Below are 27,320 nucleotides of genomic sequence, written 5' to 3' on the forward strand. Positions count from 1 at the left end.
ATCCCATTCTCAGAACTATCAACCCCACCCTGGGCTCCTAATCTTTGAGGTACAAACAAATATTCAGAAAGATAGCTGTTCCCTGCCTAAAAAAGAGCAGGGGGGAAAACTCAGGTGGACATTTTCTGGAAGAAAATTCAGTACATCTTCATCAGAGCTGGATGGGAACTAAATGGTGGAGAATGCGAAAATTTACCCTCAGTTTTCACCATCTGTTTTAGTTCAGTTTTAATTTTGTTTGAGATATGATTTAAGGTTTCAATAGCAGAAAAGTCTTCTCTCTTCCCAGACAGCCAGCTCACCTTTAGTTGTTTCCCTGTCCTAATATGAAAGAAATTAATTTACTGGAAGAATCAGTGAGTGCCAGGCTGTTTTTCCCATGACAACCCTCGAGTTTATGCAGTACTCTTAACTTCTGCCATAAGTTTCGACACAACGGCCCTCTTTCCTTGTGGCTGAGCTCTCCCTCCAACAGCTCTGGGGAAGGATGCACAGTGAGTGTAAACAGCATCAACAGTGACTCAGATTCTTCCCTGAGGGGGTTAAAATGCTGTACAAATAATCAGAGTTGTACCAGGAATTAATGTGGCCATTCATGTGAGCAAGGGAATTGGGAAGTGTTGACTGCATATGCAGGCCCTTCAAAATGTGCTCTTGTGATCCAAATTCAGGAATGTGTAGAGTGAAGCAAACTTTTAAAATTTCTGTTTGAGAGGCTGTCATGTAGGATCATGATGTTGTATAATATGATGCATCATATTCCATAATATAAAAGAGGAAGATAAACCTTTTTATTTAAAACCTGTGACAATGCCCAGTGTTGTTGCTGACTGAATTCCAATTACCTGTAAGCATTCAGAACATCACATTTCAACATGTCATCATTCCTAAGTGGAACCAATTGCATTAAAACAGTCATGAAACTTCAGGCCCCCACACTTCAGTAAAAACATAATAATAAAAATTTAAAATGCATATATTAATTTTATCCCTTCTGCAACAATGTCAGGCAAATACGCCTCATTGGGATTCACCACAGGCACAATTATCAATGCTCTGTCTGCAGAATTGTTAATAGAAAAATTACATACACAGACTCTTGATAAACTGTGCATCTGATTTCACTGTTTGTGCAGCACAGAGATATTAATTATTACCGCTGTCACTCTCTGCAAAGAAATGGCAAAAGTTTTCTTTAGGCATTTCTCAGTCTTTCTTAAGCACAGAGTAGCTTGATCGAAGAGGTAAACACCAAAACAGCAGTGGCATGGCTGCACCAAATGGGGGCTAACTGGAAAACCCACAGAAAATTCCAGTGCCATATTGCTTGGTTTTAGTTAGGACAGGAAGTGCTCCAGAAAGCCTCAGTTTACACCTCTCTGGACTCCATTGTTCTCCAATATTTTGGTAGTTTACATTAGTTGTATATAAATAGGAACCTGAGATAGGACAGCAAAAATCAATTCCTTGATAAAAAAATGAAATCCAAATCCAAACTAAAACAAGTTTTTCTTAACATTTTGTTTTGCCTGTTCAGAGTAGCCTGTAAAATGTGAGGTCAGGGTTCAGATAACAAGGATCTGTGAAGCAGTTAGCAGCAAACCCCAGTACTTTAATTATATGAGGTATTGCTGATATATCCAACCATATTCAAGTCCAACTATTTTAGGCTCTGAGAGGTTTGGATGAAGTTTTTTTCCATTGTTCTTGGAGTAAGATATATTTTACTTTCAGAGATTTTCAGCTTAGGTTTGTCAGGATTTTTAGTTTTCTTTTTTAGATTCAGCATTTCTCTAGGCCTGCATGAATTAAAACTGTTAGGGCCAGTGTGGTCCTCCTCTTTCAGTCTGGCTGACTCCAATTTCAGGCTGGGCAGTGTAGGAGGTCACCTGCTAATAAATGGTAGAAACTACTCCACTTTTATAATTGGCTCTTCCAGCTGCAGATAGGTATTCAAGGCCTCTCTGGTGAGCACCCAGCCTCTACTCTTCTCTGAACATGGCATTCAAACAGACTGGTCACGGATCAGGTGTCACTCCAGGCCAGTGTATGTCAAGCCACTGCTGAAGCCATCCTCTGAAAATCTGTTCTAACAACTTTGCTCATCCTCCACCTTTGCACATCCTCCAAATTTATCTATTTCTAGCAATAGAAGCAATCCCTGATATACTGATGACATATGCTTTTATATGGCAGTTATTAGTTTAAATTTATAAGTCAGCATCTTAATTCCCACCCCACTTTAACTTTTATGCAGGCAGCTTTAGGGTTGTATGCAAATATTCTGAATGCATCTGTATGACATCCTCTCCAAAATAACACGGGGGTACATTACTTCATCACTGAGGGTTTTTTCCTCTTTTTTTCTTCAAATAAGGGAAGTTCTAAATAAATAATTCTGTTAATTGCTCCTTTTTCAATAATTTAATCTATTTCTTTCTCACTTGAAAAGCAAACAGTAAAGATATTATTAGCCTGATATACCCATAAATATACTCTCACTGGGAATCACTGGGAAAGATTTACAGAAGGTTTACAAAAATAATTTCAGAAGGAAACTGAAAGTGAGCACTGGAAATAATAAACAAAATAAGAAAATCTTCTGAACCGCTTTGGTCATGCTTGCAGGAAGAATGCGGAAAGTTGTTTGACAGATGATTGTAATTTGTCACGGTGGTTTTGTGGATTATGGTTCACCTCAGGCGACAGTGGTAAGTGAGACCTGAGTGAGAACTTTTAAGAGTGACATTCAGTATAGGGCAGTTGCATTGCAAGTGTTGGAGGGGTAAATTGCTACTTGTAATTTAGTAAGTGGCTTCCTCATTTTTATTTTGTCTGTGTGTGAAATGCTTTTCTCTCTTCTAAATCTTCCTGAAAACACTCCAAAAGCTGATGTAGAAGAATCAGTAATAAAGAAAAAATGAAGATGGTCTGTTCACCTGAGATTTTTCTTTCTTTAACTTCCATTTTTTTCTGAGGAACAGAATGGAAAGATTTTCTTTCATCAAACATTTTCTTTGATGGCAGTGCTTTGGAGTAAATGTGTGATAAGAATATCTGCAACATAAATTGGGAATTATGAATCAGTCCCTTGGCTGACAGTGGGCAGCCCTGAATGTTATAAAGGAGGGTATGAGAAATCTTATGCTTGGCACAGTTGGAATAGTTTGCAACCATCTTAATCAGGGTTGCCTTGGAGTTGATTTAACCCTGAAGCATGAGGTAAGCTTTTTGATTTATTTTGTTTGTTTGTTTTGTGGGATTCCCCTCCTCCTCCCTTCTCCAGCAGCTCTGTACGTTTCTTAGAGCTATACTTGGTACCAATGTAACTTGTAGTGATGAGTGTCACTGTTTATTGATTTGGTGAGTAAGGGTGCAGAACTTTCCTTCTAACGCAACAAATTGTCTTCCTTCATCAAAATATTTTTCTCTTCTGCAACTGCTCCCCTTGAAAGCAAATGACTGATGCTTTTGTTTTACGCTTAAGGACAGAAGCTTCCAGTGCTTCTTTTATGAGTGCATATGCTTTTTTTGGTAGCCTGTCTTATTAATCTCTTTAAGATAAGCAAGCCTAGTGTTTTCCATTCTTTGTAGATGAGTTTTCATGATAATTCTAGCTATCATTCTGGGGGCCTCTTTTAACTCCATAGTGCTTCTTTTAATCTGGAATGTTATAGATAGCAGTACTCTTGATTTATAGCATTGCATTCTATTTTTCATATTATATTCAATCCACTGAGGCACAGGTAGATCTTTACTAGGATGCCACTGGCTGGATCATTCAGAATACCACAGACTGTTGCTTGTAGCAACAGCAATGATTAACAAAAATAGTTTTAAAACCCCAACAACTAAAACACTGAAAAAATATCTTATCTATTAAGTTAAAGGTATTATAAAACACAGTATTATGAGGATATGATGTTAAACACACAAATTATAAGGGATTGTTTTTTGATTACAATAGCACACTGTGTAGATCAAGGTACCATTAGTTTGCTGACACAGGTTTTTCTGTATATGTACTTATTTCCTGACTCAATCCTGGCTACTGTTTAAACAGCTGAGAAAAACCTAGTAGTTGTGATGCTCAGCAACTCTATTATTTTCATTATTTTTACAGGCAGAGAAAAGGATTTATCTGCAAGGACCCATATCTTGCAATCACTTATGCAGTTAATTAAAAACAGATGAATAATCAGATTGATTACAATATGATTGTTTACAAGCTTGAGAATAATTAAGCTTGAATGGATGTGGTTAGGGGGTTGAGACATTTCTGCATAATCAAAAAGGTATTAGTTGTGGGAGAAAAATATGTGAATTGCATTATTAATTGCTTAAGTTACTGTCTTGGCAGAGTATGGATGCACAATTATGTCTTCAGTGGCCACTCTGTGAGAAAAGACATAAGATGGATGAGAAAAATAACAGTAGAAGTGAAAGCAGCAGTGATGTGAAGCTACTGCATTTTACTGCATTGCATATTTGTAGAGGTGGTCATTAGGGAAAGTCAAACATGGCAGGGTTGCAAAAGTCTTTGGGAAATCTGGAGAGATCTTCAACCAGATCTCAACTTGAAAACTGAGCTAAAGACATTAGTTAATAAAACCTTCATATGTGCCCTAAGCAACAGACTGATGCAAGGTATTGCTGCAGAATTAGATGATGTTCTTAAAACACTTCTTATGCTACCTTGGAAATGTGTTTTTTGTGGATAGGAAATCTGCTTGCAGTTTATTTGCTGCTTGGAAGAAGTGACGAAGCAGAACAGATGTTTTTACTTTTTGCTGCTTGTGTGGAATAATTCCAGAGAAATTTGGAAAGCACTAATAGAATTTAAAGACACTTCAAACATTGCAAAAGTTTATCTTTCCAGATGCACAATGCCTAGAAAGAAAGGTTTCTAGGTGAATTAAACAAAAAAGAACTATTCACAGGTTCTAGAGCTGAAAGACGTGAATTATTTGAGTCTCAAATAGGTATTTGTAACTAGAAGAGACGAGGCAAAGCCTGTGTTGAAGACATCACCACCTCTAGAGAGGAGGTGGATATGTTGCTGACATGCCTGTTTACAGGCCTCAGGGGCATCTTGTGTTCACAGAGTTGCACCCAGGAGCCATGGAGGCCATATAAGCACCCAGCTCTGCAGGCATTTTTCAACCAGTTCAAACCAGTTCAGACCAGACCCAGTTTGAACCAGATCTGACCAGTTCAAACCAAATCCAAGTAATTCAAACTGGCTGAAACCAGTTTTAACAGTTCAAAACGGTTTTGACTAGTTCAAAACAGTTCCAACCAATTCAAACTGGATGAAAAAACTTCAAATGGGTTCAGACCACTTCCAACCAGTTCAAACTGCATCCAGCTGGTTCTGTGCCAAGGTCAGAGCGGTGTCAGCCTTTGGGATGAGAAGAGGAGGCTTCCTGTAGCACAAAGAGCAGTGCACATGAGGCATCTTTCTGGAATCACTGTGCTCCTGCTTGGAGCAGACAGCATGCACCGCTTTTCTGTGAGGCACACAGCTTCTCTCCGCCAGGAGTTATCAGAAGAAATCTGACTCCTAGTCAGCAAGAATAGGATTGGTGAGAAGAGCCCGTGTGAAGATCTGAAGCTATGAGTGCAGTTGATCCTAAATGCCAGGGATCGCAGCCAGCGCTCCACGATCAGCCATTTGTGAGCATCTGAGAGGCACAGGTACAGAGCTGCCAGTGCTGAGCAACATGGAGCTCATAAAACAAACCCCAGAATTTAATTATTAATCAAAGCCAGCAAAAATGTGTTATCTTTAATATGTCAATGCCAGTACATAAACTCTTGAGCTAGCAGACACTCTAAAAAATGAACACTGATTGCTGTTCTAGCAGCTGTTTCATCGGCCACTTTAGAGCCAGCAATATGTTTGTCAGCCATACATTAACGGATGACATAAGGACAGTTCAGAGTTGAGGCTTTCCATACTGCAAGCTTCACTCAGAACATTTATAACATTTATAGAAATGCCTGTTGAAAATCCCAAGAGAGAAGCTGGGGACAGGGAACTGTAAGAGGATATCACTATCACAGGAGGTAAGGAGCTGGAGACTGTTATCTGAATTCCATTGGGGATTGAAGGTAAGAATAACTAAAAATGACTTCAGAGAGAAACCAAACAAGTTTGAAAAAACCTTCGTGTCTCTGCCCCAAAACAACCAACCAGTGCATAGTGGACAGAGCAAACTCATAGACACACAGCTGTGTTAATTCCATAGGCTTTGTGCTATACAGTGTTATGTGCCACCAAAGACTTTTTTGAGGGACACTGCCCCAGGAATGCTCAGATTAATGAAAATTGACTTAAAAACTCAGCCTGCAGTGAAGCCTGTTGGAGAGTACCATTAGAACTTCCCACATTCCCTTTTTTTTTTTTTTTTTGTCAGTATCTTAGTAAAGAAAACCACAAAACCCTAACACAAATACCCAAACCCACAAGCCATCCGCTTAAACCTCTAAAGAATTTTAAAACACTTCTAGAACATCAGAGAGCAGGACTGACCAGAAAATTTGCATTGATTTCTAATAACTGTTGCTGACTTGAGTGGCTTAGATGGGGATCGCAGTTTGCTTTTGTTGAGTTTTGTCCAGTACCACTTAACGAGAAGAGAGATTAAAATATCTAGACATCGAGGTTTTTTCTGTGAAATGTGTCCTGTGATTATTCTGTGTGTGTGCTGAATGTTTATAGTATTTGATTTTGCCAGTTATTTTACATATTTCAAGGCAGAGAGAATCCACAGGAAATGAGGAAACAAAACATCCAACCCCATAACATTTTTGTGCTTCATTCACTCTTTTCTTTCTACTGTGTGTCCGAAAGAAAGGGGTAAATATGTTGCCTTTGCAATTGATCTGTTCTGCAACAAAACCACTGAGCAACCTCTGACTCCAGAATCCTACAGGTTTCCTTGAAGGCCCAGGCGAGTTCAGCACTCTGCTGTGCTGAGTGTCTTCCCAAGCGCCGTCAGCAAAACCTGGGAGGAGCAGACAGAAGAGGGCTTTGATGCTGCAGCAGTGCCAAGGGAAAGGGCACTGGGCAGGGAGAAGCCTGCTGGGCTGCAGCCAGAAATAGGGCCTGGGGTGGCCATCTCGAACGTCGTTCAAAAGCCTGTTCTTCCTCCCTGCTCCACCTGTTGCTGCACACAACTGCTGAGAGGCATCAAATGCTTCTTCTGCCAACTTCGGTTGTTGATTAGGGAGTCCTGCCAGTGCCTCTGCTTCGGATCAGTCCCATACTGTACTCTGGCTTTTAAAATTCACTGCATACCCTCTGTTGTTGTGTTTTTTTTTTTTTTATTGCAACTAAAATTCCTGCTGGTTTATGATGCCAGGCTCTAATAAAGACAGACTTTGCGTTGTGCACTTATAATGCTGAATTAGTCATAGTGGCAGCTTTGAGGGCACATTTATTTCTAGAACCTCTTGTTTAATTTATGATTCTATCTTGTCTTTCAGAAGTCACATTTTTCTCAGTAATGCTTCCAATTCCACAGGTTTACCCATCCAAGGAATTTCCCTGACAACAAAAATATGAACCCTTGTTCTCTCATAAGGATGCATGCTGATATTGATTCACCCTTACTTTTAGAGCACTGGGTTCTGTGTAAGATATGCAGCAGGTGATTCTCAAATTCTTCTCTTCCCTTCTCTGGTATAGATGAACACTGCCAGTATTGATTCTGTGCAGAATTTATCTTAGTGCACTTCTTGTCCTCTCAATCATTATTGCACAGGTACTCCTTCCTCCAGCTTATGTTTTGCTAGCTGCAGTGATTGTTCATAGACTGACTAACAAGGCAAAAAATGGAACTTGTTTCCACTGCTGAGCAAGAACCCAGACCTGCCTTCTAAACTTTGCCTTTGAGCTGCTACAGGATGATTGCTTCAGCTGTCCTCCCTATTATGGTGCATTGTATTCGTCACATGAAAAATGGTACTGGAAACTGCCTGGAATAGCTAAAAGCAGGTTATACAGCACTTTGTAAGTTCCTCTGGGGTGGAGAAAGATGCTGCTTGCCAGAGGGGATTTTAACAGGTTCTGTTACTGGCATTTGGGTTGTGGAGGGTGACTACTCCTGTGGATGTGCTTCTAGACATCAGGGCTAGCATTTAGTTCCCTGGAAATAGAAACATCAGTGTTGCTTTGTTTCAGAAGTATCATAAGAAATTTCTTGAGAGCATTCCACATTATTTTTTTCCCATGCCTCTTTTCTCAGTGATAAGCTCTAAGTTTTCCCGCAGTTTCTGTGGAAGGCTCTGGTGCTCTGCCCTTCCAGTCAGTACTCCTCATATTGTCAGCTCTTCCATGGTGTACTGTAAGGCTTCAAGTACTGAAGTTAAATGTACATATCTTTTTGGTTATCCTACTCTATACAGACTCCTAACATGAGTTTAGATTGCTTTGCCTAGTGGAAAGATCCCACATAATTGTAGTAACAAAATAGAAACAGCATTTGACTTTAGAGAAAAAGGAAGCTTTTTTCCATGAATTACTCCCACTTTGACAAAATTCCAGCATAACAAGAAGGGGATCAATCTCAGTATTTTCCAATGCTTTGCTTTTGATATACCTGTGTACTGTAAAATGAAACATTGCTATTACTAAAAATGGATTATAGCAGTAGTATTCCCCATGTGTCCATTTTAGCCACCATCCACATCTAATCTATGTATCTGGGTTTTAGCATATGAATAGTCCCTCCTGGAAGTTTCTTATAGCTGAATGCTTTGATTGGGGTAGTGAAGGACAGATACATATTCCTTTGTCAGTGGACAATCAGAGGGAGCATTTTGCTTATGCAAATAATTAAGAAATGCTACAGCAAGGAGGACAAAATGGCTTCCCAGGACTCAGCAGCCCGCTGCTCGTGCTGTCATTTCAGGTTTGCTGCCTTGCAGAGAGGAGGGCTGGTTCTGTCACTCAGAGGGGGAACACACATTAACAAGCTGCATGGTTAGGGTTTGAGCAGTGCCTCGTGCTGCCAGCACTTCATGTGAAGTGCTCTTGTTCACCTAGGCAGAAGAAATCTCTGGGAACTTTTGGGCCCAGTTTTGCTCTATTCAGAATCTGTTAGAGATTTGTCATTGACTTTAATAGGCATCGGATCAGTCCATTAGTGCTGCATAAGTGGCAGACAGAGGAGAAATTGAGACTAAACGGGCTAAAGCCGTATTGTCTTCGTTTATTTATCTTTGCCAATGAATAGGTGCTGATGAGTTTAACTCAGTCTCATTACAGAAATGGGAACTCTTAAAATAATGCTACATTACAGCATTTTTTACATATGCTAAAACTGCAGTCTCATTATTCTGAAAAGTGGCAAATCTGTTTGCAAAGCTCATTGTAGTTTCAAACTGCAACTTAATATCATGGTTTATTCTACCAGCCCTTAGGATCATGACTTTCCAAGTGGAACTGAGGTAGAATTTAGACATTCAAAGACAAAATTGGTATACTGAAAAGCCTTGCTTAGATAATAACTTTTCTTCCATGGAAAACTGCATAAGACTGTACACATCCCAAGGCCTATCTCACAGAAACACTTGGCTGGCCAAGGGTGTACCCAAGTGTGCCCAAGTATGTTTCTGGTGCTACCCATGCTACTCATGCACTTCCCTTTGGTGTGGAAGGTATTCTCAGACCATGCTCTTGCATGTTGGGCTGGGCTCCATCAAGAAAAAGAAGGATGTCAGGTTGTTTCCTTTAGATTTAGCTGTTTAGGGTGAAAAAATTGTCTGATCTTCTTGCTTAAAGAGTTTCTCTGGGGATAAATGAACATGCTAAGCCAGAAAGGTTCTTCTCAAAGCATTTAATTGGTACTGATCACCTCCTTAATACTTAAATTGATAATTTTTCAAATCAGTTGGTATTAAGCCAAATTAAGTAAAATCTCCCTGGTTGTGAAAGTTTTGCCTGTGACCACAGGATGACTGTTTACAAAAGAGTGTGAACTGGTAATTGCCCTTCTTACCAGGCAGTCCTAATTCTTCACGGTGTGACGACATTGTCACAATATTGGCTAACAAGTATCGAAGCATAAAAGTCCTGTCAGTTACTTGAGGGCCAGATACCCTTAAGGAAGGCACTGAGAACACATGGGTAAATGGCCATATGTCTTGATCTTAACATGCCTGAACTGTTGCTCCTCATTGTCCTTATTGCACATGTGGTAATTTGCTTTTGGGTCAGCCTAGATCATTTTAAAACGCAATCACCAAGTACACCATGGGGACTAAGAAAGCTCAGCCTTCCTCTTTTCTCTGACTTTGATTTGACATGAACCTCACATTAACTGGAGAGTCCACTCTGTCTTAACGGCAGAGGAGAAGCTCTATTTTTCCTTATTTTCTGTTTATGTCTTATAAAAGCATGGAGGAAAGCTTCTTTTGCATTTCTTTGGAAGAAATGCCAATTACTGTTCTTCTAAGCTTTGTGCTCTAAGATAGTACACACTACACTGGCATCCCCACAAGGGGAAAAAACCATTTCATTTCAGCGAAAGTAAAATGCAGAGGGTAAGCATGTGTATCCAGCTGCCCTAAAGCTTAACAGGATTATTTGTAACAATGATAGCTGAGGAGCAACCTCTCATTAAAAAAAAGAAAAAAAGGATGAAAAATAAATTTTTCACTTTATTGGAATTATTTCTTGCACAGGAACTGAAGTAGCAGAGTGATGAAATTTGGCTCTTTGCCATTTCAGGGTGATAACAATTTCTAGTCCAGCAAATGTGACTTTTGCAACAAAAGGAGTCTGTAATCTGGAAGATAAGGGAGCCCCGCTGCCTAGGAAATAAACAAAAAAATATTATCCAGCTGCAAAAGATCACTGGACATAAGCTCTGTAAAGCATCTTAGCCCGATGTTGTGGTAGCCTGTGAACCCCCTGACTCTGTGATGCCATGTTGCCCCTGTTCCCTGGCCTTGGCCACTCCCTCAGACTCTCCCTATTGGCTCCTGTACCCCAACCCCGCCCAGGGACCGCCCCTGGGCCCCTGACAAAACCACCCCGCACCCAGACCACGAGGTCTCCCTCTCTGCCTCCAAGGGCGCCGGGACAAGATGTGAATAAAGCCATCTTCCCACCCTCATGGGAGACCCTTCTCTGCCTCCTTCATCACCACTGCCCTGTAACGCTGCTGGCTGCCGGAGCCAGATCGCGGGGCTGTCCGAAATGGACTCGGGGGTGCAACTGATGGCACAGCCCTGGGTAACCCCCGCTGAGCTCTCAGGGAGCTGCAGCCTGCTAGGCAAGAGTGCAGCGGGTACAACACGATGTCCCTGGACATATGCACTGAGTTTTATCCACTGAGTTTGAGGAATGTGAAGAGGACTATGATGGAGCAGGAAAAGTAGCCATTGTAGTGGTGTACACTGGAAGAGGACGGCTGGGATGTGCTGGCCATGAAGGGACAAGGCAGAGGTTACACCTGTTCAGGTACCATTGGATTCCTCTCAGTGGATCCACACTCTGAGGGGTGAAGGACAAGTGTCACTAAACACTGCCAACAAGAAATATTGCGGTCCCTTTAGGTAGGATGGCTTTATGTGGCAGACTGAAAGGCAGACCAACCCAGACAGTCCTTTACAGACGAAGAGCAGGAAAAGTTCTCAAGACTTGATGCCTTCAGCGGGAGGCAGAAGCCTGGGCTCTGACTGTTATCCCTGTTGTGCTGGCCTTGCTCTCAGAAGCCACCCTTCACTCTGTGCTGCAGTGCTGGCCCGTTTGCTCCCTGCAGAATTTCCCAGCTGCTGGTGCTCCTGTTTACCTGAGCATGTGCCTCCAGCCCTGGCTCTGCATCACCCGCTCTGGAAGGCTTCACTCTACTCTGCCTGCAAGGTGGGTTTTAGGCTGGACTCTTTGTATTCCTTGGCTGGTGCCTTAAGGCTGACAGAGCGTGTGGAAATGGATTGCTCGTTCTGCACAAACACTGCTGCTTTATCTCCAGTTAATGGAGCACAAAAAGACGAAAAGCACTACCCAGTCAGAAAAGAGCTGAAGACTCTACTTCTGGACATAGACCTATCTACCTTGCAGGCATCATATTTTTATCTGAACTAAAAGGTACTGGTCACTATCAAAAGCAGTGCAGTAGACTAGTGAGATTACATTTCTCACTATAGTGGCCTTTCCTAGGAGTGACATAACCTTTGTTTAACAGAAGGAACTTGGATGCTGGAGCAGCCACATGTTAATAGGGCAGAATAATTAAGCTTATAAAAATCCAATTTTTTGCTAATAAGAAAATTAATTTGATTTTTTTTGTGTTAAGCATCTGGAACACTTGTAATACCAGTGTAGAGATTTGGTCTGGAAAATTAGAGTATGGATAACAAGATGACAGAGGTAGTTGCTGATGTGAGAGGAAAGGTAAATAGCAGGAAAAGCATGGGTAGATAAGGAAAGGCTTAGAATATTTAAAGACTAATAGATGAAAAAGACAGTTCAGTGTAGATAAATGATGAATAATGAGTCACAGCAAAGCATTGCCAGCATTCCTAGGTGCTTCATACACTCAGAGAAATAAAAAGTGAGGGAGCAGATCATGCTGTAAATTAGCATAACTGCACTGAAGCCTGTGGAGCTTTGCTGATTTACACCTCTGAAGGACTGGACCCTTCAAGGGTGAGTGTTGATGATGAATGGTGAGAAACCAAAGAATAAATCATAGTTTCCTTAGAAGCTCTGGATGGGGCAGTTACCTTACTTGCTTCTTCTTTAATATCCAGTTTCCTCCATTTGTTAAGGCAACACAAACCATATTAGACATTCTGTACATTACTTTGAAAATTCACAAAATAAAAAGTCAGAGGCCGTCTAAAGCACTTCAGTCTAATAAAGGAAAAGTCTTCTCAAGTTTGTAAAGAGCTCTTAAAGTCTAAACTATGAAAGAGATTTACTTGACGGCGTTACTAGTTACTGAGAGCTGCAGTTTGAAGGCACTTGACACCTCTGCATAGTCCTGCCACATTTATTTTGGCATTTAATATTTTAATCAATACTTGGATTCTTTAATTGAAGCTATAACTACTTTGAGGATTTACAGATAAAAAGATATGAATGCCTTTTGTCTACTTTTAAATGCGCTAGAAAGTGAATTCTTGCACCTGGAAATACTAAAATGTTTACAAAGCTGGAATGGATAACATTAAAACCCTCCTGGTAAAGACCAGGAATTTTGAAAATTTCAGTAAATAATGCAGTTTCAACTTGTCTCTTATGGATGTGATGTATCCAAACACTGCAGCACAGTATTTCTCTCTGCTTGTTGATAACTTCATTAACCTCACTGTCACTGCTTGTTTTAGATTTATCTTATTAGGAGCTAAGCAGACTTCTACAAATAAATTTTTGAAGCTCACAGCATCAACTTAAATGAAGAAGCTAAAAATTTATAATGGCCTTACACTTCACAGATCTCGCAGAAACTTATTCCAGCCCTGACATTCCTAATCCCCCTCCTGCTTTTTAGTCCATCACTTATACCCTGGATGTGACAGTTCTTCATTGCTGTTTCTGCTGATTTCATTCTCCTTTTACCCTGGTTGCATCTTCAAAGCTTCATCCATCTGTTCTCCTGTTTTCCTCTTCTGGTCTTGAGGGCAGTTGCAAAAAGCAATCTCAGGTCTCCTGTCAGGCTTTTGCAGTAAGGTCATCTGCTAACATGGTTTCAACTGTGATTTTTCTATCAATGTCTGCTATTACTAATCTGTTGGTGGGGAAGTTGTTCCTATTATGTTTTATTCCAAAAACTGAAAGCATTGCTGTATCCAACACCTTGACTGTGTCCTAGTGGACTTCAAAGAGTGTGTTCTCCTCTTGCTAATACAGAATAGCTTCCGACCATTCAAGTCCATATGCTCTGAATGCAGGAGAACACGTGTGAGAAGCTGCAGAAATTGTCTCAGCTTCTCATGTGAAGGGCATTTCCACAAAGGGTGTCTGGGTGCCCATAATGCAAGTTTGCACCTTCACCTATTGTGTATCAGCCCAACCCTCAATATGATACAAAAAACTTACATCTCAAAGTGACTGTTGTTTACCTAAGGATGATAACATTGAAAAAGGCAAAGCCAGAAAAAATAGTTTTTCTTGTTCCCCAAATTTAAAGTATTCCTGACAAAGCTGTTTTCTTTGAGTTGAACATTCATCCTTGATGTGTTCATTACTAAGCTACATAAATATTTACGTCAAATATTGAAAAGAAGTGAGATTGTGATGAAGAAAATAAATACTCAAGAAGAAAACTCTGCAATCTGAAACAGGTTTTGCACTGCCCTTATAAATTGGAATTGACTTTACTGCAGGGAGTGTATTTGACTGAGATAGGACCTTCTAACTCAGTTGGTGTCATATAAATGCATTGCTATGGATTCTGGATTGGAGTAATCTAATTAACTGCAACAATTTCAGCACAACTCATACAGGTGAGATAACATCCAGTCTTTTGTCTGCTTTATTCTTCATTTAAGGTAGATTTGACCTCCTTCTTTCCCCAGACCTGCTGGCACTTTTTTTTTCTTTCTAAAATCGTTTTGCATAGTCCTTGACTGTGACAGGGAGAGATTAATGGCTGTTGCTCATCCTTCTGTCATTACAGGAGGGATTGTCATGTGTGCGGATTGATTTCACACGTTGGTCTGTCCTGTAAAAAAAATATTTGTCAATAAAACGGAGGCAAGGCAAATCCTTTGGCACTGATATTATGAGCTGATTTATCTTCACCACCATGAAGCTGGCTGGAAAGGATATAAGGCAAAGCAATCTGTTCTCATGATAAACCTGAATTGCACTTAGGATAAATACTACCCTACTTATCTGCTGAAGGCACTTGCACATTATAGTGAGACATGGAAGCTGAATAAGATAAATTTATTATTATGATCCCATTTATTTTCAGATTAATTTTCAAGTTCCTCTCTTATTTGAAAAAATCAACATTGAAAGTTGAATAGGAAGACTTTTCTCATTCCTTCTGTTCTGTTGGCTTGTTATATCTTCATCTTACCATTGTAGCACTGAAAGTATGAAGTAACTTTCTTATTGCTAAGTTGTTGTTTATCTACTGTAAGCAATATTGTGTCTTGGGAGGGTGTGTCAGACAATAAAATGAGATTGGTTTATCAGCAGTAAGGCTGTGTAAAATTATAAATCTTGAACATTCTTTATCTTACAGTCCAAATTTCACAGTTCTTTAGGAATGCTCATTTCCAACTTTTAAAACACCTATGCAGCTGAGAATACAAGCCACTTTCTATTAAAAACAAAGCAAGAGAGAAAGAAAATGTCAGAAGCCCCCCAAATTTTCAGTGGAAGAAGTACACATCCTTGACTGTCATTAAAGCTCTTTTTTGTGGTGGAAAATAAAAGCTTTTTTCTGTCCTTAAAAGGATCGTAACCACGGTCTTTAGGTCTTCATCCTGCAGTACATGGAATTTGGGTAGAAAAAGAAGAAATCAGAACATGTTCACTAGAACAAGACACGAATAATTCTTCAAGTATCAGAACCACTGATCTCAGCAGATGGAGTGAGTAGAGGTGAATTATTAGCCTTAGCTTTCAGAAAACTCTCCAAACTGAGCAAGAACTAAACTGCCTTTATACTCAGTGTAGTAATAGAAGAATTTCACATCATCCTGAGAGAAGTGTCTAAGACAACTTGAAGGAATTGTTCTTTGGAGAACTAAATTATTGAAAGTCCACAAAACTGCTGGCTTTTAACAGCTGAAAAATGTAGTAGTACTAATAATGAACAGAAAAGGCAAAAGTTGTCTGTACTTGAGCAAAGACAAAGAGTTTTGTTTGTATTGCATGAGGGTGATAAGGTATTTTGAAGTCTATTTGAAACTGAGGGGGATGTTAGACAACATCTAATTGAGCAAGTCTAGACAAATTACACATAAGAGCCCTCAAAGAACTGGTGGGAGGAAGCTGTACTCCTACCATGTGCTTCTCTGAGTACTATTTAATGAATTGTTGACTTTACCAGCAATTACCAGCAAGGCAAGTTATCGGTAGCAGTGACAGCACTCTTCAAGAGCTATGCACTCTTAAAACTTCACAAGAAATATTAAAAATTGAAAAGAAGCTTTTCCTTTACATCTGTTTGCATAAATATCTATGATCTTTTTCTCACACTGCTATTGAGTAAAATTATAGACTTGTGGATAAACAGGCTCAGAAGATTAATGTTCAGTCTAAATCTGTTTGTGCCTCAGTTCCTCATTTGTAAGAAGTAGATATTTAGTTTCACTTTTCTTTTTGTAATCTTAAGATGTCAAAGCAAAGATTCCTGTGTTATGAAAGGGCCCAGAACAATGGCCATTTCACTTCTAACACAGACTATCAGACCACTGCAAAATAAGAAGAATGAAATATGTTTTAGAATTCAGAAAAATTCTAAAAGATTCTTCTTTTTCAAGGACAGATTAAGTTCCTCATATCTACTTACAATTTCATCTTTCACATAACCATCTCCTTCAGTTTCTCTAAATTCCTTTAAGCTAGGAAGGCTTCTTTGTTAGTGTTACTATAGCAATGAAACACATGAAACTGTCACTTCACCAAATCCAGAACATTAGCAGTGAAATGGGATCAGAATAGAATGGAAGTTTTCTAAAAGACATTGTTCAGAGCCCAGCTTTCCAATTCTTACTGCAAAGAAGAGTACAGTGCAGACCCTGAAAGATGGTTTGTTCTCGTGTCAGTTGAGAAAGACTTCTGACATGCAGTGCATGTCACTGAAGTGTAGGCATCAGTCAGGGGAGTGGATTGGCCCAGGCAGTATTGAAACTAAGCATATAAAAAAAGTGGATTAAAAAAATGAAAAAGGGAATGTACTCAGCTGTAAGGACATTTAATTATAGCTCTTGCAGAAGGACTTTGAATATTATAATCAGTAGCATACAACTATTCTGCAGAACCTTTTGCTGGTCTGCCAGGTCCTACGGTGCTTCATATTTCTAATTTAAAAGTCAAACAAACAACATTTATTCAGTTAAGAGCACTTAAGTGATTAACCCCACAGCTGTACAACAGCCTATGGATCACAGGATGGAATTTCTTTGAAATAACCAGGCATTCTAGGCTAGATACTTGAATGCTGTTTCTAGATCCACATGGCAAACATCTACAAAGCACAGATACGACAAAAGCATCCTCATGCTAGTGTTAATCTTGAGAGAAGAATCAAAAGTTCCCTTAGGTGAATGTCACACAGTAGGTCATATTTGACTGTTGTGTGTACAGGCACTAAAAGGGCCAAAGGTGGCAGCAAACCAGGACTTTTGAGATCCATCTGCTCCCATGCAAGCTGAAGCAGCTTAAGGACTGCTTGAAACCTATGGCTTCTGTGCTGAATTTGCTCAGGTGCTGCCACTGCAGAGGGTGCTTTTCCCTGCATCAAGAAGTTTGTGCTGACTGCAGCTTGAGCTTCCAGATCTGTGTCCCACTGCTTGTGGAATATGGCATCCAGCTCTGGGGCTCCCAGTATGGAACAGACATAGAGTGACTGGAGCAAGTCCAGAGGAGGACCACAAAAACGATCCGAGGAATGGAACACTTGTGAAAGGAAAGGCTGAGAGAGTTGGGGCTATTCAGCCTGGAGAAGAGAAGACTCCAGGGAGACCTTATTGTGGCCTTTCAGTGCCTAAAGGAGGTTTATAAAAAAATGGGGACAGACTTATAAGTAGGACCTGTTGCAAAAGACAAAGGGTAATGATTTTAAAGATGAGTCAGACTAGATATAAGGAAGAAATTTGTTATGACAAACATGGTGAAACGCTGGACCAAGTTGCTCAGAGAGGTGGTGAATGCCACATCTCTGGGAACATTCAAGGTAAGGTTGGATGGATCTCTGAGGAACCTGACCTAATTGAAGATGTCCCTGCTCATTGCAGGGGGTTGGACCCAATGGCCTTTAAAGGTCCCTTCCCACCCAAGCAATTCTATGATTCTATGAATAGCAGAGCTGGTTTTGACCAATATTCACTGTGTATTAATTTTAATAAATCCCATTTTTGCTTCACCTTAGCCTTTCCAGCAATCTGCTTTCCTCTACCCACAAACATTCATCTTCCTTTCTTTTGTCAAACACACTTTTCAGTTTGCACTTAATTCAGTACCTGCCAAACAATAGATAATACATTCAGGGGGATTTATATTAAAATAGTGCTTTCCATCTAGATGATTACCAAGACCTACATACTTTGAATTATAAATTATGAATCAGTTTCTCAGCCAGTGCTGAGCTTGCTTGAGATCAGCCTGCTTATTGATTTACCTCACTTGAGGTTCATTCTCTGTTTTATAGAATAATTCTCCCCTCCATTACAGTGCAGGTAGCTATTGCCTGAATACAATATGGCAACAACTTAATAGCTTCTAATTTCAAATAAGGTTTCTCACTTATGTCTCTCATGGTAAAAAATGGTTTGTTGCGTTCTAGGTATCTTGAGGCAGGGGTGTGAACTGAACAACTTCTAAGAGCCTTTTTAGGCCTATTCTGTACCTTTATATAACAGTGAAACGGTACTGACTGTTTTATAGTTCTGTGTTAATAACATTAGGCATGTGCAAATTTGGCAAAAGTTAAAAATCTGGGGGAAGGAAAACAGAAAAAAAAAGGCGGAAGAATCTTCATGAGTACAAGTGGTCAGAAATTGGTTTTCATTTAAGCTGAGTGATGAGGGGAACAGCAGTGCTGCGTCCTCAGAGTGGGGACATTGAATGCTGAATTACAGTGAGGCTACCTACTGTTAAAACTGTCACATGGTGTTCTAAAGCCCCAACAACATCCTTGTTCAATCTCATTTTGTGGTAGCCGTGCATAAATGACATAGCTGCCTACTCTGAGCCTGCAGACTGGGGGGTTTCCCACGGGTTGTTCCAGTGAACCGTTGATCAGTTCTCTTTCATGAAAACTGGACAGATGATGGGAATCAGCGCCAATAGTATTCAAGAGGCCTGAAGGCCACAACCCATATTTTGTGAAAAAAAAAATCACCAAACCACTGAAACGATGTATTGTCCATCAAGAAAAGCTAAAAACATGGATATAAAAAGCAGTGAAGTGATTTGTCAGGATCCCACAGCATGATTCTTATGATATAAAAATATATAAGCCAGAAATATGAAGGTTCTTGTCTGGATTTTAACATCTCCAAAGGCTGAGGACATTTGGAAGTCCTCATGCCAGAGATAGGAGCAATTTTTAAAGTAAGAATTTATATACAAATTTTCTTAGATTTCAGGAAGGTTTTAGAAAATCAGTATCCAATGAAATTTTAGTTTTAGTTGTGAAGTCTTACAGAGACAAATGTTATTGACATATGTTTAGAGTTTTGAATATAACACTCAGAAGAATAGCTTTGGTAATGATAGCTTGCAAAATGCTGATCACTGATCAATTCTAAACAAACTTCAAAATCTGCAGCTTATGATAGTTCCACCAAATTTACACTGTAATTATAAAGACACTCCTTTTTAGCTGATAATAGAACTTCATCATAACTATAATTACAGATAACTTCATAATTTTCCAGTAATACATGGAAAATATGCAAGCAAATCAATTAAAAACGCTGATGGTGACTTGGAAGGTGAATTCTCTCTCAGATTTTTTTGATGGATAAACAGAAAATTTATCTCTTACTTAGGAAGTCTTCAGGATTTTCTCTTCTGCATATAGATAGAATGACAAGTACAGAGCAAATCTCCTAAGGTATAAAGATGAGATGTAATCACTTTTTGATTATTATACCCATAGACAGCAGAATGGTGTAGTTCATATCTTCATAAGATCAGCCTCAGTCACCCAACAGGAGAATAATAAAATTTTCTGAGGTATATGGCTTATGTGTTTGGTTTTTTTTTTAATTACCTTCTAACTGAAAAACTGTGTCTTTCTCTCTCTTCAAGGCTGTGTTTAGTGCTGATGTTTTGGCTGAGCCAGACACTGGAGCTGATAAGCAATGGAGAAACACCTCTCAGTTTCACATGCAGTTAAGCACTGCTACCGGCAGAGAGAATTTGGGCTTTGAAAGCTGCTTAAAATAGAGAAAAATATCTGAATGGTCTTTTAAACTCCAGGAGGAGATGCAGTGTCATGATTATTCTGAAGTGATCACCACATCCATTGTGTTGTTATGGCTTAAGAAACACTTGAGCTCTGTTAAAGTACCAAAAATTCATTTCTAGTAATTCCTGCATAAATGATGGATTGGGATGCAAAGCACTTCAGCTTGTCATTCTTTTCCTACTCATACTAAGGTGCTTTATTGCAGAGAAGGAGGAAAAATACTAAATATACTGGACTAGGCATTTTTATGGACTCTTTAATAAATACATGAAAGGGTATTCATAAAGGCTGCTAATTGTGCACGCGTTGCACTAACTAGTGGTTGTAAAAAATGTTGTTTATATTTTATATTCACTCATTGTAAAACTGGGATCATTAGTGTGAAAGCAATGTGCCTAATTTATAAAACTATTCTCTGTCAGTTCTATGGGGGAGACTTCATAATGAGTTAGGTTGTGCTGTGGCCATTGAAATAAAAGAGGTAAATTCATGTCCTAGTTTAATTTGTGGTAACTTTGGGCAATTTGTACAGAGATATGGATCATGGATCACAGGGTATGTATCATGGAGGAATGATCACCCATCATCCCTCTACAATATTGGATTATTTTGTTGCTTTCTTGTGAGTCAGTGGCCAGAGAGGATCTGCAGAATTCTGAATTGCACAAAAAAGGATTTATTTATGATATATGATTCCTTCTGGCCTGTTCCTGTAGTTCTCACTTGAACAGAAAATGTGGAAACAGCTTTTTCAGAATAACAGCTACAGAGCTGAGTGTTATGTTCATCTTACATTTAAACAAAAGTATGTGTTAATCTCATTTGGATATAAGAAACATGAAATGAGCCTATACAACCTATTGTACTTGAAAGGATGGATTTTCTGGTGCATACTGGTTGTTCAACAGCATTTCAATAATGCCATTAAAACCATATTTAAAGCTATTCAATGTCACTGGAATGGCAGAAAGTGGGTAGAGCACATTAGTCAGTTTGTCATTAATCCAGCAAAAAGACATTACTGATGCTTTTCTTTTTTTCCCATAGAGCTCTTTAAGTGATGTGATTTTCATGAGAAATGCTAGCAGCAAGACCATATCTTGTATGACTTTTTACAGCTTAATTCCTGAGTGTTTTTCCCCTACAAAACATTTATGTGAACAATGGAATCATGTAACAATTAAAGAAAAAAAAGTGAAATAAATCTGTTCATTGTTACTGGAAGTGAAAACACGCAAATTTTATGAGTTCTGACCTGTAATCTTAACAGAGGTTATATTGTTCAAAATAGACTTTTCGTAAGCTTGTCTTCTCCAAAACTGCATTGGTTGTTCTAATGAAAATTTTTTTTTCAAGTAAATGCTGTTTCATACAAAACTGGTTTTGGTGCACAATCAAGTGTTCACAAAATTCTCTCACAAAAGAAAGGTATCCAATTTCTGAATTTTTTATTTTTTCATAACAAGACTGGGATATTTTATTATTTTCCTGTCTTCCCAAACTGATAAATAAGATTACAAATAGGCATGCATTGAAAACTCCAGTAATTTTGAAGTCTCCAAGGAAGTACTGAAAATTATTATCTTCTTCTTAGGTGTGAAGACTCAATGGCTGAATTCGAGCTGTTCATCTGCTATAGCTTCTAGGTTGATGAAAACATTATGGAAGGACATACTATTTTCCACCACAATAATAACAAACTTGAGACTCAAAGCTGAATGTTGCTGCCTGTTCCGAGCTTCCCTTCCCCCTCCCCAAGACAAGCCAGGACTTGCCTCTGCCATGTGCTCCTTTGTTCCAAATGCGGGCAAAACCAAATGTAACTCAAACTCTTTAGCAGTGTCTGATTGGCCGCTCACCCCGGGTCCGCCCCCAGTGCTCCCCTTTCCCTTCCTCTGAATAAAAGAAGGATCCGAGAGGGACCCGCTGTCTTTTGCTTTGCATCCCTTCTGCAAACATCTGCCTCTGTCTCTGTTTGAAAGCTTCTAATTGCAGGAATTGGGCAACCAAAGGCTGTATTTCTCCCTCTTAGCTTCTACTGGTGGTATCAGCTTTGCAGCTACCATTTGCTGCTTTCAGAGCTACTGAAATGCTGGATTGCCCGTGCTACGTCTCTAGGCTGCCTGAGGCTTTCTAAGGCATTGAACTATGAGCCTAGCCAGTAAAAAGCTGTGAGTATTTTCCACAGCTGAATAGTACAACCTACCTCCAGGCTGGAGTGGAAAGCAAGAACATGGTGAGACTTACAAAGAATGGTTTTATACATTTTATTATTTTGAGCCTGTTTGTCACCAGAACAACAGTAATAAAAGTGGCACTACACTCCCTTCTGGCAAGACAGGAAATTCTTGGAAAAAATAATTTAAAAAAATACCTCTCACAATTTTCTATTACTGGGTATCACTTTTGAGAAGGTGGTCTTCTTTAAAAACTGTACAGGTTAGAGAGGCTGGTCTTCTTTACAAACTGTACAAGTCAGACAGAATAAAGGATAACTTTTTTATTGGTGTCTTATCAGAAAAATGACCCTTTCCTATCCTAACAGACAAAACATCCTATAATACCAGTTCAGAAGAAATTCTGATATGGTAACTGCAACTCAAATGGATAATGAGGGAGAGACCAGAACTCTGCCTATAGAAGAATTTTACTTCTGCATCTCTGTTGTGGGAACACTGAAGGCTGATCAAGAGGAATTGACAAGCAGAAGAACAATATTCCATTTCAGAAAGAAAAGAAAATATTTTGCCACTTCCAAATATAGTGATCATAAATCAAGAACGGAGAAAAGATAAAAGAGATTAGAGAAAAGTCTGTGCAATTCTGATTCTAAATGGAACACAGATTAACCTGCTCATGGAAAGTGAAAAAAACCCTCTTGGTAGTAAAAAAAAATTGGCCACATTTTTTTTCCACTGATATAGAACACTGAAAATCTGCGGATTCCTCCCTAATCATTAATTTAAAAATAAATAAAGCATATAACCCCATGGGTGAAACTGGGTCAAGGAAAATGTGCTCAACTAGTCATCTTTCTCTGCATGAAGTCCTCATTAAAAAAAGTCAGCCCAAATGGGAACCAAGTTCATCTATGACTTCTTTACTTAATGCAAAAATATGCCATGCTTAGTGTGTGCTGCATTTGCTGTTTTGGCAGTGAGGTAGCACATGCACAGGAATTGGGCAGGGAGGCTGGTAGGCGTTTGTGTATCAGGTTTGCTGAAGTTTCTTGTTAAAAACAAACAAACAAAACCCAAACAGAACAATGACAACAAGGAATCTTTTGTCCCTATTTCCACAGTCAGCATTGCTGGGGTTCATCCAAGACAAACAGAAAACCTCTACCCACCTTTCTTGAGACAGAAAAAATGTGAAAGACTGATGTGTCCCCACTCAAACTATGCTAATTCCTTTTCTTCTAGGCAGCTTCCTCTTCACTGTTATCTGTGATTGTTCACTGTATTACCATGGTTATATTGTGACCACCTGGAAGAACAGACAAGTTTATGACAAATAAATTCCAACATTTAAACTACTCAGCCCCCTTAACCTAGGAAGATCTTTGCATAAAATTAACCAAGTTTAGTTCTACATAGTTCTACATCATAGGGATGGTGAAGGGCCTTGAGGGGAAACCCTGTGATGAGTGGCTGAGGTCACTTGGTCTGTCCAGCCTAAAGAAAAGACTGAGGGGAGACCTCAGTCTTCAACATCCTCATGAAGGGAAGCAGAGGGGCAGGTACCAATCTTTTTACTCTTGTGACCAGTAACAGGACTCGAGGAAATGACAGGAAGCAGAGTCAGGGGAGGTTTAGGTAGGATACCACGTAAAGGTTTTTCCTCCAGAGGGTGGTTGGGCCCTGGGACAGGGTCCTCAGGGAAGTGGTCACAGCACCAAGCCTGTCTGACTTCAAAAAGCATTTGGACAATGCTCTTGGGCACAGGGTGTGACTCTTGGGGTGTCCTGCATAGGTCTGGGAGTTGGACTCGATGATCCTGCTGGGTCCCTTTGAACTCAGCATATTCTATGCATAACCACGCTGAAGACCTGGAAAGGGCATGTATGAATAGACATGCTAGAACTGGATGCTGAGGGTGACTAACTAAATCAGACTAAATAATACCCTTCCCTAGAAATCGGGTTGGCTTTTTTCCCCTTTCAAGAAAGGGGCCTCCCAATCTAAACCAAACCAAAGAAGTAGACAATGCCATTAATATGCTAACATTATCAGAAGAATTATTGCTAATAACATCACAAAAACTTTTACTAATATGATTCCCTCTTATTATATAGCTGGATATTGTATAAAAGAAAAAAAACAAACACAGAACCAAGGCTTCCATCATCAATATATTCCACCTGCAAGTAGTATATTTGTATAGTCCCAATGAGATTTGATGCTGCAGAAACCATACTCCTTACCCACTAGCCATGGAAACTTTCCTCCTTCAGCTGGCAGAATGGGATATGATTCACTGCGTGCATGAGAAGTCTCACAGCTCTGACCCAGCACGGATATCTTTAAAAAGCAGCATCTGAAATACTCCATAGATCTCATTACCATTAATTAGTTCTATTATGATACTGTCTGAAAGTTCCAGCTGAGCATGAAGCCATTATTGTTCTGTGCATTGTGTGAGCACGAAAAACACAGTCCATGCTTTAAGAAGCTTAGTGTCTAGATAGAACAGGCAGACAAAAGGAGAGAGAGAGAAAGAAATGGCACTAACAGTTTAAGTAACTTAACGAAAGTGTCATTTATATTTTGAGGGCTGGGTCTGGTATTAGAGCCTGGACCTCCTGCCTTAATGTGATGCTCTATTTGCATACATTCCTTCTTGTAAATAATCCTTGGTGCATTACTTCATAATCTTTCATGCTGGTGTTCTCTCTATGAATACATGCTTCATTCATTGCTCAGCCATTTCTCTAATGAAGAAAGAGCTAGTTTCCTCAGACATTAAAATACATAAGGTCAGATTCCTCCATCTCAGCTGGCATCATTAGGACTTTTCTTTTTCTTCTCTGGGTATATCATGCACAACAGCACGTCTCTCTGCCAACTAATGTTTGAAGATTATTTTAAAAGCCTCACCCACAAAGCGGCTGTTTCTCCTGCTAAAAAGCAATTTAGAAGCCTGAGTGCCACAGATAATATGTGGGAATTTGCCACCTGAAAGTCTGACCCAGAGGTGCTCCCATAGCTTTAAATTCATGTCTATGCAAATAGCCCACAGAAAGCTGTGCATCTATAAAACAGGCTAATAAATAGTTTTCTGCATAACATGGGTATTTTAAGACTTAGTGCATCAATGTTCATAAAGTATTAGGATTTTGAGAAGCAGATGGTAATGACAAATTTATATTTTATTGCAACTTTTGTTTTGCTGGAAAGTTCCCAGTCAGCTGTGACTGTAAGCATGAAGTAATTATTTCTCCTTTTTATCAATATTTTTTTCTCTTTCCGCCAACAGTTTAAAAACAATTAGCTTGCCCTCATAGCTGATTTAGAATGAGATGCATTTGTATCCATTATGCTAACACAGAAAAAAAGTTTCACTGTCAGTAAAATGGAAAATCCCCTGAGTTTTATGTCTTTGCCTTCGTAATAAGCAAGTTTTTCTTCTGCAAAGTTTTGTTCTAGACAGACTTCTGAATGGACTTCTGAATGTACTTTGAAGTGGATGTGGAGAGGAACAGGTGGGTATCATTCTTCCAATAATGAACTCATGCTTGTTGGACTAGCCCTAGGCAACTAGGAATCATTTTTGTTAGTGGCTTGGAAATGGCAGAACCAAGATAAAATGAAGTTTAACTGAAACATTTTTGGGATATTGTAGAATAAACTGGCAGAGTTTTGTGTGGGTCAGGACAACAAAGTTGTACTTGCAATGTATTTGACTCCAGACGGCTTGCTTGTAATTTTACTTCCTGAGGAGAAGTACTAAATTCTCACAGATTTAAATAAATGTTGTAAGTAACTGCATGCCTAATTACTTGCACAATTCACTCAAAATACACCTCTTAGGAGTTGAATTGATACATACCTGTCAAATACTGCTTTGGTGTTGTTTTTTCATGCAAATAGAGTCTAGGCAATAAATCAGATCCTTGGTGTGCAATTTTCTTAAGTACATGTCTGGTGTCATTAAGTAAACAAAGAAGTAATATACCAGGTTAGAGGAAAGAAGAAAATAACAGTACATTGTTTTAAGAACAGCACATAATCTGAAACAGCAGTTAACAATCTTTTTTCTTTTAATGATTGCTCTTAACAATGTAGTTGACCTAAGTGGTATTCTTTCCCCATTGCCTCCCTGTGGCTTGTCCTTTTACTCTTTCATTGCAACACTCTAAGTCATTTGTCTTATATTTCTTGGATTCTTTACACAATGGCTGAAGTGTATTTCAGTGAATAAGAACGTGGTCAGCTTTATGATCCATTCTGACAATGATGAGATCCTCTCACACTCCCTATATTTTCCCTCCTACAGTTTACTTGTCTGGTGCAATTACAATATCTCTGGAGCAGAGACGGCCTCCTACAATTGCTGAAGTAAGGCTGGACCTGGCTTTACCTGGAGCCAATAGGTGCTGATGCAACACCAAAGCATCAGGTCACAGGGAAGAATCCTAACATAACAAGATCTGAAGTTGAAGCTGTAAGTCAAAATGCATGAAGTTTAATGATTTTTTCACATGTGGAATTACTATTAAGTTGGTGGCAAAAACACAAGAGAAGGGAGTTAAAAGGAACCTAGGTAAGTTCTTTGATGAAAACAGCATAAATTTAGCTGTTCAGAAAAGCCTGAGAGCATTTTTTGCTCATTTCAGCATATTTCAGTGGGAGAGATCTCAAGTGAATTTGGGATGTCAAAACCACTCATTGCTGCCTATGCTAGGGCTGTGCCTACCTATTAACCTTTTTTCAATGTTGTTTATATAACAATGCTTAATGAAATGATTAAATTTTTAGATCAAAGGCTTTGTCAAATATTCTGCATCAAAAGCAGTACTTCTACAGCCTTAGGAATCTTGGGTCAGGTATTTGGTGGGTGCATCAGAGGTCAGGCTGCCAAATCTCCTACCTATTGACACACAAAATATGCTGAATATCTGAGAGGTAGACCAATGAACCACATAATACAAGACCGTGTGCAAGCTAAATTTTCAGTTGTAAATTGCAGAATCTTCTGGGTCAGAAC

General features: G+C 39.3%; 1 long non-coding RNA gene across 1 annotated transcript in view; it reads left to right on the forward strand.

Annotated features, from left to right (window-relative positions):
* The first annotated feature begins 3,117 nt into the window (after nucleotides 1-3,117).
* Nucleotides 3,118-27,320, forward strand: part of LOC104693995 — a 33,662-nt gene continuing 9,459 nt past the window's right edge. Inside the window, exons 1-3 of the long non-coding RNA XR_752670.4 lie at nucleotides 3,118-3,222; nucleotides 25,749-25,815; nucleotides 26,610-26,777. This is a non-coding gene — a long non-coding RNA (uncharacterized LOC104693995). The remainder of the gene's footprint in view (nucleotides 3,223-25,748; nucleotides 25,816-26,609; nucleotides 26,778-27,320) is intronic.

This window comes from Corvus cornix, chromosome 7 (assembly GCF_000738735.6).
Source record: "Corvus cornix cornix isolate S_Up_H32 chromosome 7, ASM73873v5, whole genome shotgun sequence".
NCBI classification, from domain to species: Eukaryota; Metazoa; Chordata; class Aves; order Passeriformes; family Corvidae; genus Corvus; species Corvus cornix.